This window comes from Callithrix jacchus, chromosome Y (genome assembly GCF_049354715.1).
Source record: "Callithrix jacchus isolate 240 chromosome Y, calJac240_pri, whole genome shotgun sequence".
Taxonomy (NCBI): domain Eukaryota; kingdom Metazoa; phylum Chordata; class Mammalia; order Primates; family Cebidae; genus Callithrix; species Callithrix jacchus.
The window spans coordinates 11,983,832-11,997,345 of record NC_133525.1 but is presented as its reverse complement, the minus strand read 5'-3'; the positions used below and the strand labels follow the sequence as shown (position 1 = coordinate 11,997,345).

General features: G+C 39.1%; 1 pseudogene; it reads left to right on the top strand.

Annotated features, from left to right (window-relative positions):
• Positions 1-13,514, top strand: part of LOC118150882 (tyrosine-protein phosphatase non-receptor type 18-like) — a 95,353-nt pseudogene that overhangs the window by 41,445 nt on the left and 40,394 nt on the right.

Genomic DNA, 13,514 nt, shown 5'->3' with positions numbered 1-13,514 from the left:
GAACAATTTAAAATTCTTTGGGTATATACCCACTAATGGGATTGCTGGGTCAAATGAAATTTCTATTTCTGGGTCCTTGAGGAATCGCCACACTGTCTTCCACAATGTTTGAACCAGTTTACACTCCCACCAACAGTGGAAAAGTGTTCCTATTTCTCCATATCCTCTCCAGAGTTTTTAGTGATCACCATTCTAACCAGCGTGAGGTGGTATCTCAATGTGGTTTTGATTTGCATTTCTCTAATAATCAGGGATGATGAGCATTTTTTCATGTTTGTTGGTCTCATATATGTCTTTTTTTAAAAAGTGTCTGTCCATATCCTTCACTCACTTATGGATGGGTTTTTTTTGTTTATTTCTTGTAACTCTGTTTTAGTTCTTTGTAAATGCTGGATATTAGCCCTTTGTCAGATGATTAGATCACAAAAAATTTTTCCTATCCTGTTGGTTGCTGCTATGTTATAATAATAGTTTCTTTTGCTTTACAGAAGCTCTGGAGTTTAATTCCATCCAATTTATCTATTTTGGCTTTTGTTGCCAATGATTTTGGTGTTTTAGTCATGAAGTTCTTGCCTATGCCTATGTCCTGAATGGTATTGCCTAGGTTTTCTTCTAGAACTTTTATGGTTTTAGGTTTTATGTTTAAGTCTTTAATACATCTGGAGTTAATTTTAGTGTAAAGTGTCAGGAAGAGGTCCAGTTTCTGTTTTCTGCACACTGCTAGTCAGTTTTCCCAACACCTTTTATTAAACAGAGAATTCTTTCCCCATTGCTTTTTTTTGGTCAGGTTTGTCAAAGATAAGATGGTTGTAGATGTGTGGCATTGTCTCCAAGGCCTTTGTTCTGTTCCATTGGTCTATATCTCTGTTTTGTACCAGTACCATGCTGTTTTGATTACTGTAGCCTTATAATATTTTTTGAAATCAGGTAGCATGACGCCTTCAGCTTTGTTCTTTTTTCTAAGGATTGTCTTGGCTATGCAGTCTCTCTTTTTTCCATATAAAGTTTAAGGTGGTTTTATTCCAGATCTGTAAAAGTCATTGGTAGCTTGATAGGGATAGCATTGAATATATAAATTATGTTGGGCAGTATGGTCCTTTTCACCATATTGATTCTTCCTAACCATGAGCACGGACTATTTCTCCATCTGTTTGTATTCTCTTTTATTTTCTCAAGCAGTGGTTTTTGGTTCTCTGTTAAGGGGTCCTTTACATCCTTTTAAAGTTATATTCCTAGGTATTTTATTTTCTTTGTAGCAATTATGAATGGGAGTTCGCTCATGATTTGGCTCTCTGTTAGTCTGTTATTGGTGTAGAGAAATGCTTGTGATTTTTGCACATTGATTTTATATCCTAAGACTTTGCTGATGTTGCTTATCAGTTTCAGAAGATTTTGGGCGGAGATGATAGGGTCTTCTAAATATATAATCATGTCATCCGCATTAGAGACAATTTGACTTCCTCCTTTCCTAATTGAATACACTTTATAATTTTTTTCTTGCCTAATTGCTCTGGTTAGAACTTCCAATACTATATTGAATAGTAGTGGTGAGAGAGGGCATCCTTGTCTAGTGCTGGATTTCAAAGGGAATGCTTCCAATTTTTTGCCCATCAGTATGATATTGGCTGTAGGTTTGTCATAAATAGCTTTTTATAATTTTGAGATATGTTTTTTCCATACCTATTTTATTGAGAATTTTTAGCATAAAAGGCTGTTGAGTTTTATCAAAGGCCTTATCTGCATCTAATTAGATAATCATGTGGTCTTTGTCTTTGGTTCTGTTTATGTGGTGGATTATGTTTATAGACCTACATATGTTGAACCAGCCTTGCATCACTAGGATGAAGCCTACTTGATCACGATGGATAAACTTTCTGATGTGCTGTTGCAATCAATTTGACAGGATTTTATTGAAGGTTTTTGCACAGAAGTTCATCATGGATATTGACATGAAGTTTTTTTATTTTGTTGAGTCTCTGCAGGTTTTGGTATCAGGACGGTGTTGATCTCATAAAATGATTTGGGAAGAATTTTTCTATTGTTTGGAATAGTTTCGGAAGGAATGATACCAGCTCCTCTTTACATCTGGCAGTATTCAACTGTGAACCCATCTGGACTGGATTTTTTTTTGGTTGGTAGGCTAGTAATTGCTGCCTCAACTTCAGCCCTTGTTATTGGTCTGTTCAAGGTTTCAACTTCTTTTTTGTTTAGGCTTGGGAGGATGCAAGTGTTCAGGAATTTATCCATTTCTTCCAGGTTTACTGGATAGAGTGGTTTGCAGTGATCTCTGATGGTAGTTTTTACTTCAGTAGAATCAGTGATGATATCCCCTTTTTCATTTTCTGTTGCTTCTATTTGATTCTTCTCCCTTTTCTTTTTTTATTAATCTGGCTAGCAGTCTATTTTGTTATCTTTTCAAAAATCCAGCTCCTGAATTTATTGATTATTTGAAGGGTTTTTGTGTCTCTATCGCCTTCAGTTCTGCTCTGATTTTAGTTACTTATTGTCTTCTGCTAGCTTTTGAGATTTTTTTTATCTTTCTCCTCTTGCTCTTTCTTTCTTTTTTTTCTTTTTTTTTTTTGAGACGGAGTTTTGCTCTTGTTACCCAGGCTGGAGTGCAATGACACGATCTCGGCTCACCGCAACCTCTGCCCCCAGGGTTCAGGCAATTCTCCTGCCTCAGCCTCCTCTGCAACTGGGACTACAGGCACGCGCCACTGTGCCCAGCCAACTTTTTGTATTTTTAGTAGAGACGGGTTTTCACTATGTTGACCAGGATGGTCTCTATCTCTTGACCTCATGATCCACCTGCCTTGGCCTCCCAAAGTGCTGGGATTACAGGCTTGAGCCACCGCGCCCGGCCTGCTTTTTCAATTTTGAGAATAAAGTGTCGATTTTAGATCTTTCCTCGCTTCTCAGATGGGCATTTATTGCTCTAAATTTCCCTCTAGACACTGCTTAAAATGTGTCCCAGAGATTCTGGTACTTTGTGCCTGTGTTCTTGTTGGTTTCAAATAACATCTTTATTTCTGCCTTTATCTCATTGTTTATCCAGTTGACATTCAGGAGCAGGTTGCTCGGTTTCCATGAAGTCGTGCAGTTCTGAGTTAGTTTCTTAATACTGAGTTCCAATTTGATTTCCCTGTGGTCTGATAGACTGTTTGTTATGAGTTCTGTTCATTTGCATTTGATGAGTAGTGAATTACTTACAATTATGTGGTCAATTTTAGAGTAGGTGCCATGTGGTGCTGAGAAGAATGTATATTCTGTGGATTTGGGGTGGAGATTTCTGTAAATTTCTATTAGGTCTGCTTGGTCCAGATCTGAGTTCAAGTCCTGAATATGTTTGTTAATTTTCTGCCTCATTGATCTGTATAATATTGAGAGTGGAGTGTTAAAGTCTTTCACTATTATTGTGTGGGAGCCTAAGTCTTTTTGTAGGTTGTAAAGAACATGCTTTATTACCTGGGTGCTCCTGTATTTGGTGTCTATATTTTTAATGTTGTTAGCTCTTCTTGATGCATTGATCCTTTTCCCATTATGTGATGCCTTTCTTTGTCTCTTTTGATTTTTGTTGGTTTAAAGTCTATTTTATCAGAGGCTAGGATTACAACTCCTGCTTTCCTTTCCTCTCCATTTACTTGATGAATCTTTCTCCATCCCTTTATTTTGAGCCTATGTGTGTCCTTGCATGTGAGATGGGTTTCCTGAATACAGCACACCAATGGGTCATGACTTTTTATCCAATTTGCCAGTCTGTGTCTTTTGATTGGGGCATTTAGCACATTTACATTTAAGGTTAATATCGTTATGTGTGAATTTGATCCTGTCATTTTGATGCTAGCTGAATGTTTTGCCCATGAATTGATTCATTTTCTTCATTGTGTCTATGGTCTTTACCATTTTGTACATTTTTGGAGTGGCTTGTATTGGTTGTTCCTTTCCTTGTTTAGTGCTTCTTTCAGGAGCTCTTGTAAAGCTGGCCTTGTGGTGATGAAATCTCTCAGCAATTGCTTGTCCATAAAGGATTTTACTGAAGCTTAATTTGGCTGGATATGAAATTGCAGGTTGCAAGTTCTTTTCTTTAAGGATGTTTAATATTGGTCCCCACTTTCTTCTGGCTTGTAGGGTTTCTGTGGAGAGATCAGCTGAGAGTCTGATGGGCTTCCCTTTGTGGGTAGCCTGATCTTTCTCTCTGGCTCCCCTTAGCATTTTCTTCTCATTTCAACCTGTTGAATCTGAAATTATATGCCTTGGGGTTGCTTTTCTTGAGGAATATCTTTGTGTTGTTCTTGGTATTTCCTGGACTTGAATGGTGACCTGGCTTGCTAGGTTGGGGAAGTTCTCCTGGATAATATCCTGAAGAGTGTTTTCCACCTCAGATTCATTCTCTCCATCACATTCGGGTACACCTATCAAATGTAAGTTTGGTCTTTTCACATAATCTCATATGTTTTGGAGGTTTTGTTCATTTATTTTCACTCTTTTTCCTCTATTCATGACTTCTCGTTTTATTTCATTGAGTTGATCTTCAATCTCTGATATCTTTCTTCTGCTTTGTTGATTCAGCATTGAAACTTGTGTATTCTTTGCAAAGTTCTTGTGCTATGTTTTTCATCTCCATCAAGTCGTTTATATGCTTCTCTAAGGTATTTTTTCTAGTTAGCATCTGATCTAACCTTTTTCTATGTTCTTAGTTTTCTTACATTGGGTTAGCACATGTTCTTTTAGCTCTGAGACGTTTGTTATTACCCACCTCTGAAACCTGTTTCTGTCATTTCATCAGATTTATTCTTCATCCATCTTTGATCCCTAGCTTGTGAGGAGTTGTGATCCCTTGGAGCAGGATAGACATTCTGGTTTTTGTTGTTTTCATCATTTTTGTGCTGGTTTCTTTCCATCTTAGTGACTTTATCCAGCTGTGGTCTTTGTAGTTGGTGACTTTTGGATGGGGTCTATGAGTGGACGTCTGTTTTGTTGATGTTGAAGCTATTTCTTTTTGTTTCTTAGTTTTTCTTCTAACAGTAAGGACCATCTGCTGCAGGACTGCTGGAGATCCACTCCTGACCCTGCTTGCCTGGGAATCACCCGCAGAGGCTGCAGAACAGTAACAGTTGTTGCCAGTTTCTTCTTGTGTTATCTTCATCTCAGAAGGGTACCCATCTGATGTCAGCCTAAACTCTCCATTATGAGGTGTCTCTTTGGGTATACAGGTTCAGGGAGCTGCTTGAGGAGACAGTCTGTCCCTTATAGGAGCTCAAGTGCTGTGCTAGGAGCTCTGTTGCTCCATGCAGAGCAGCTGGGACAGTACCTTTATGTCTGCTGCAGTGGAACTCATAACCACCTCTTTTCCCAAGTGCTCTGACATAGGAAGGTCGGCCTCAGTTACAAGTTTCTGATGTGCTGCTGCCTTTTTTCAATGATGCCCTGTCCCACATGGAGTAGTCTAGTCACAGTCTGCCAGCAGAGGCATTGCTGAACTGCAGCAGGCTCTGCTCAGCTGTTATGTGATCTGCCTCAGTATTGGCAGACTGTCTCAGTAGTGAAGGATGCCCTCCCCCAACTGTGCTAGATGGTCCTGGGTCCAGCTGCTCTTGCTACAAAGCTCTCAATCCAGAGGTTTCAGATTGCTTGTTTTCTGGGCGTGGTACCCACTAAGGAAGGTTGCCTGGTTCCCTGTCTCAGCCCACTCCCTTTCAGTTGAATGGGCAGCTCTGTCTCCCAGGCATTCCAGGTGCTAGTTGAAACAGCCATGCAGATTTGCATGAGTTTCTATGCGCCAACCTATGGCACCAGCCATGCTGAAAACTCATGGAACTTTCAGCTTAGGAATCCCCTGGTCTGTGGGAAGTGAAAACTTGTTGGAAATGTGGTGAGCACTCACCCTTTGTGTTGTTCTTGCTGAGAACTGCACTCCAGAGCTACTCCTATTCAGCCATCTTCGAGTCTCCCCATATATACATTTCTTTCAAAGAACAAACATCTGCACTTTAACTTAAATTAACAGAAAATCTGAAAGTATGTCACATGCTTCACCCAGATTGAAAATTGTTCACATTTTATCATATTTGTTTTTCCACCTCTATTTATTCATCTTTATCAAGCTATTTATCTGTCAATCTAACATATATTTAGCTATTTATATTTATCTATCTGTTGGTATTTGTCTTATTACCTCTAAATTCAAATTTATTTGCTAGTAAATTATGACACTGTGCCTCTTTTAATATTTCACTAGAAATTCATAAGAATATAGATTAATAAATATGATAATAACACTTTTATATAGTTACCTGTGTTAGTTTCCTCTTTGGCATAATTATCCTATTCAAAATAAATACAGTGAGGCTTACATTTCTATGGATTTTTGAGTCTCAATTCTGTTTCATTTATTGCTGAGACATAGTTTTTATTTTTTATTTAACTTTCATTTTGGTTACAGGGGTATGTGTGTAGGTTTGTTATATAGGTAAACTAATGTCATGGCCATTTGCGTTACAGATTATTTAATCACCAGTATAGTAAGCCTAATACCCATTAGCTATTTTTTGTGACCTTCTTCCTCCTCCCATTCTCCACTTTGATAGGTCCCATTATCTGTTATTTTTCTCTAAGTTTCCATGTGGTCTCATTACTTACCTCCAGCTTTTAAGAAAGAACATGCAGCATATGATTTTCTGTTTCTGCATTAGTTTGCTTAGGATAATAACCTCCAGCTCCATCCATGTTCCTGAAAATAACATTATTTTGTTCTTTGTATTGCCCCATAGTATTCCATGGTGTATATATACCACATTTTCCTTATCCAGTAAATTCTTGATGGTATTTAGGTTGATTATATGCCTTGGTTATTGTGAATAACTACAATGAAAATATACACCTGTGTGTCTTTATGACAGAATAATTAACATTTTGGGTGGGTATACACCCCTTAGTAGAATTGCTGGGGTTGTATAGCAGTTTTGTTTTTAGGTCTTTGAGAAGTGCCATACTGTTTTCCACAACTTGAACTAATTTACATTCCCGTCGAGGATTCAAGATGGTGCAATAAGAACAACTCAGGATCACAGCTCTCAGTGAATGCAAAGAGGGTGAGTCAAAGCCGCATTACCAGATGGATCTTTGTTGCCCAAAGGGGAAATTCCCAGGTGTAGGAGAGACACAGGACACAAGTGCAGCCGTTTTGGCTGTTGCAGCCACTTCAGCTGGCACTGCAGCACAGCAGCACTCTGCAACACTGCACAAAACACAGTGATCCGGGTGCCCTATTAAACCAATAATCTGAGATTTGGGAGGGCAGATTAGCATATTCATCTAATTAAATGGGACTTGGACAGTAAACCAGACCAGGAGATTTCTGGGAAGTGGTGTTTGAGCTAGTGCAGTGGCACGCCACATGGGAAATTACACAGATCCCAGTGCCCTAACAGCAGGCGACTGAAACACCTGGGAGAGAGAGCCATCCATTCAATTTAAAGAAAAAAAGGCACTCTGAGGCAGGGAGCCAGGAGAGCAGACTTGGTGGGTTTCACCCCCACAGGGACAAACAAAATGGCAATTTGAAAAGCTCCAGGTGGAGAGTTTCACTGCTGGCACAGATGAACCCATGATGTTGCAGCTAAGTGAAGGAGAAGCATCCGCCATTACCGAGGCAATCCGCACCTACTGATGTACACTCTCATTGCTGATGCAGCCTGCCATTGCTGAGGCAACCCGCCATAACAGAGAGACTCGGACACAGGGTGGAACCCATGGCTGCAGGGCAGAGTCTGCAGCAACAAGGTGGACCCCACATAAGCATGGTGGAGCCTCAGAAGGCAAATAGTGACTAGACTGCCTCCTAGCTGGGCAGGATAGTGCAAAGGACACTAATAAAGAAAGCCCCAACTCCCTGAGACAGAGCATCTGAGGAAAAAAACGGGTTTTAAGAGTTCTGCTGCAGCAGACACAAACGTAGAAGCCTAACAACCCTGAATGAAGAACAGAGCTCACAGCTCAGAACTTGAGCTCCTATAAAGTACAAACCATCTCCTCCAGCAGCTCCCTGACCCCTTTATATCCAGATTCACCTCAAAAAGGACTGATCAGACTGACATTAGGTGGGCATCATTCTGGGACAAAGATAGCAGAAGAAGAAAGTGGTAGCATCCCTCACGATTCTGCAGCTGCTACAGGTGTACCCCAGACAAGCAGGGCCTGGAGTGGACCTTAGCAGTCGTACAGAGAGGGGCAAGACTAGTAGAAGGAAAACCAAGTAACAAATACCTTCATCAACAACCGGGGCATCCACTCAGAGACCCAATAAAAAAGTAAGCAACTACTCAGGCGACAGGTGGATAAATCCACAAAGATGGGAAGAAACGAGTGCAAAAAGAAGGAAAACACCCAAAACCAGAACGCCTCGCCTCCTAAAAAGGATCAAAACTCCTCACCAGCAAGGAAACGAAGCTGGACGGAGAATGACTGTGACGAAATAATGGAATCAGACTTCAGAAGGTGGATAATGAGAAACTTCTGTGAGCTAAAAGAACATGTTCTAAATAAATGCAAAGAAACTAAGAACCTTGAAAAAAGATTTGAAAAATGATTCAAGGAAATGATAACAAGAATGGAAACTTAGAAATATGAATAAATTGAAGGAGCTGAAAAACAACATGAGAACTTCACAAAGCATGCACAAGTTTCAACATCCGAATTGACCAAGCAGAAGAAAGAATATCAGTAGTCAAAGATCAACTCAATGAAATAAAATGAGAAACCAAGATTAAATAAAAAAGCGCAGAAAGAAATGAACAAAGTCTCCAAGAAATGTGGGACTATGTGAAAAGACCTAACCTACATTTGATAGGTGTACCACAATGGGAGGAAGAGAACGAATTCAAGCTGGAAAATACTCTTCAGGATACTATCCAGAAAAATTTCCCCAACCTAGCAAGACAGGCCAACACTCAAATCCAGGAAATACAGAGAACACCACAAAGATACTCCGCAAGAAGAGTAACCCCAAGGCACATAATCATCAGACTCGCCAGGGTTGAAATGAAGGAGAAAATGCTAAGGGCAGCCAGAGAGAAAGGTCAGGTCACCCACAAAGGGAAGCCCATCAGACTCACAGCAGATCTCTCAGCAGAAACTCTACAAGCCAGAAGAGAGTGGGGGCCAATATTCAACATCCTTAAAGAAAAGAACTTTCAACCCAGAATTACATATCCAGCCAAACTGAGCTTCAGAAGTGAAGGAATAATAGAATCCTTTGTGAACAAGCAAGTACTCAGAGATTTTGTCACCACCAGGCCTGCTTTACAAGAGCTCCTGAAAGCAGCACTACACATAGAAAGGAACAACCAGTACCAACACACTAAATGCTAAAGAGCATCAACAAAATGAAGAATCTTCATCAACTAATGGGCAAAACAGCCATCTAGCATCAAAATGACAGTATCAAATTCACACATAACAATATTAACCCTAAATGTAAATGGGCTAAATGCACCAATCAAAAAACACAGATGGGCAAATTGGATAAATATCCAAAACCCATCAGTGTGCTGTATCCAGGAAACCCATCTTACATGCAAAAATACACAAAGGCTCAAAATAAAGGGATGGAGAAAGATTTACCAAGCAAATAGAGAGCAAAAGAAAGGAGTTGCAATTCTCATCTCTGATAAAATAGACTTTAAAGCAAGAAAGATCAAAAGAGACAAAGACGGTCATTACATATTGGTAGAAGGATCGATACAACAAAAAGAGCTAACGATCTTAAATATATATGGACCCAATACAGGAGCACCCAGATATATAAGGCAAGTTCTTAATGACTCACAAAGAGACTTAGACTCCCACACAATAATAGTGGGAGACTTTAACACTCCACTGTCAATATTAGACAGATCAACCAGAGAGAAAATTAACGAGGATATCCAGGACTTGAACTCAGACCTGGAACAAGCAAATTTGATAGATATTTACAGAACTCTCCACCCCATATTTACAGAATATACATTATTCTCAGCACCAGAACACATCTACGCTAAAATTGACCACATGAGTGTAAGTAAAGCACTCCTCAGCAAATGCAAAAAAAATGAAATTATAACAAACAGTCTCTCATACCATAGTGCAATCAAGTTAGAACTCAGAATTCAGAAACTAACCCATAATTGCATAGCTTCATGGAAACTGAACAACTGATTCTTGAATGTTGACTGGATAAACAATAAAATGAAGGCAGAAATAAAGAAGTTGTTTGAAACTAATGAGAACGAAGACACAACATATCAGAATCTCTGGGACACATTTAAAGCAGTCTCTAGAAAAAAATACACAGCAATTAGTGCCCATATGAGAAGAGTGGAAAAATCCAAAATTGACACCCTATTTCCAAAATTGAAAGAGCTAGAGGAGCAAGATAAAAAAAACTCAAAACCCAGCAGAAGGCAGAAAATTACTATGATTAGAGCAGAACTGAAGGAGATAGAGACACAAAAAACCCTTCAAAAAATTAATAAATCCAAGAGCTGGTTTTTCGAAAAGATCAACAAAATAGACAGACCACTAGCCAGACTGATAAAAAAGAAAGAGAGAAAAACCAAATAGATGCAATAAAAAACAATAAGGGGAAATCACCACAGATTCCACAGAACTCCAAATAAATCATCAGAGAATATTACAAGCAACTCTATGCACAGAGACTAGTAATCCTGGAAGAAATGGATATATTCCTAAACACCTGTGACCTCCCATGCCTAAACCAGGAGGAAGTTGAAACTATGAATAGACGGATAACAAGGTCTGAAGTCGAGGCAGCAATTAAGAGCCTACCACACAAAAAAGTTCAGGTCCAGATAAATTCACAGCCGAATTCTACCAGATACACAATAGGAGCTGGTACCATTCCTTCTGAAACTATTCCAAATAATACAAAAGAGGGAATCCTTCCCAAATCATTTAATGAGACCAACATCATCCTGTTATCAAAACCCGGCAGAGACCCGACAAGAAAAGAAAACTTCAGGCCAATATCCATGATGAACATAGATGCAAAGATCTTTAATAAAATACTGGCAAGCCGATTGCAACAGCAAATCAAAAAACGTATCCATCATGATCAAGTAAGATTCATCCCGGGGATGCAAGGCTGGTTCAACATATGCAAGTCTATAAACATAATTCACCACATAAACAGAACAAAAAACAAAAACCACATGATTATCTCAATTGACGCAGAGAAGGCATTCGACAAAATTCAACAACCCTTTATCCTAAAAACCCTCAATAAACTCGGTATCGATGGAACGTATCTCACAGTAATAAAATCTATTTACGAAAAACCAACAGCCAATATCATACTGAATGGGCAAAAACTGGAAGCATTCCCTTTGAAATACGGCACTAGACAAGGATGCCCTCTTTCACCATTTTATTCAATATAGTACTGGAAGTTCTAGCCAGAGAAATCAGGCAAGAAAATAAAATAAAGGGTATTAAAATAAAAAATGTGGAAGCCAAATTGTCTCTATTTGCAGACGACATGATAGTATACCTAGAAGACCCCATCACCTCAGCCCAAACACTCCTGAAACTGATAAGCAACTTCAGCAAAATCTCAGGATATAAAATCAATGTGCAAAAATCACAAGCATTCCTATACACCAATAACAGACTTATTGGTGTATAGGAATCAAGAGAGCCAAATCAAGAATAAACTGCCATTCAGAATTGCTACAAAAAGAATAGAATACCTAGGAATACAACTCACATGGAATGTAAGGGAACTCTTCAAGGAAAACTACAAACCACTGCTCAATGAAATAAGAGAGAACACAAACAGATGGAGAAACATTCCATGTTCATGGTTAGGAAGAATCAATACCATGAAAATGGCCATATTGCCAAAGGTAATTTACAGATTCAATGCTATCCCCATTAAGCTACCATTGACTTTCTTCATAGAACTGCAAAAAATTACCATAAACTTCATATAGAACCAAAGGAGAGCCCTCATGGTCAAGTCAATTCTAAGCAAAAAGAACACAGCAGGGAGCATCACACTACCGGATTTCAAACAATACTACAAGGCTACAGTAATAAAAACAGCATGGTACTCTTATCAAAACAGAGATATAGACCAACCGAACAAAACAGAGGCATTGGAGGCAACACAACCTATCTACAACCATACAATCTTTGATAAACCTGATAAAAACAAGCAATGGGGAAAGGATTCCATGTTTAACAAATGGTGTTGGGAAAACTGGCTAGCCATGTGCAGAAAGCAGAAATTGGACCCCTTCCTGACACCTTACACCAAAAATTAACTCCAGATGGATTAAAGACTTAGACATAAGACCGGGCACCATCAAAACTCTAGAAGAAAATCTAGGCAAAACCATTCAGGACATAGAAGTAGGCAAGGACTTCATGAACAAAACACCAAAACCATTGGCAACAAAAGCCAAAATAGACAAATGGGATTTAATAAAACTCCACAGCTTCTGAACTGTAAAAGAAACAGTCACTAGAGTGAATCGGCAACCAACAGAATGGGAAAAAATTTTTGCAGTTTACCCATCTGACAAAGGGCTGATATCCAGAATTTACAAAGAACTCAAACAGATTTACAGGAAAAAACAAACAAGCCCATTCAAAACTGGTCAATGGTTATGAACAGACACTTTACATACATGAGGCCAACAAACATATGAAAAAATGCTCTTCATCACTGGTAATTAGAGAGATGCAAATCAAACCACATTGAGATACCATCTCCCACCAGTTAGAATGGCGATCATTAAAAAGTCTGGAGAGAACAGATGCTAAAGAGGATGTGGAGAAATGGGAACACTTTTACACTGTTGCTGGGAGTGTAAATTAGTTCAACCATTGTGGAAGACAGTGTGGCGATTCCTCAAGGACTTAGAAATAGAAATCCCATTTGACCCAGCAATCCCATTACTGGGTATATATCCAAAGGACTATAAATCATTCTACTATAAAGACATATGCACACGAATGTTCATTGCAGCACTGTTTACAATAGCAAAGACCAGGAACCAACCCAAATACCCATTGATTATAGACTGTATTGGGAATATGTGGCACATATACACTGTGGAATATTATGCAGCAATCAAAAATGATGAGTTTGTGTCATTTGTAGGGACATGAATGAATCTGGAGAACATCATTGTCAGCAAACTGACACAAGAACAGAAAATGAAATACCACATATTCTCACTCATAGGTGGGTGATGAAAAATGAGGACACATAGACACAGGGAAGAGAGTACCAAACACTGGGGTCTGTTGGGGGTAAGAGGGGAGGGACAGTGCAGGAGGGATAGCCTGGGGAGAAATGTCAAATGTGGGTGAAGGGGAGGAAGGCAGCAAAACACACTGCCATGTGTGTACCTATGCAAATGTCTTGCATGTTCTGCACATGTACCCCCAACCCTAAAATGCAATGAAAAAAAGAAGTTGGTGCATCTTGTACATAAAAAAATTTACATTTC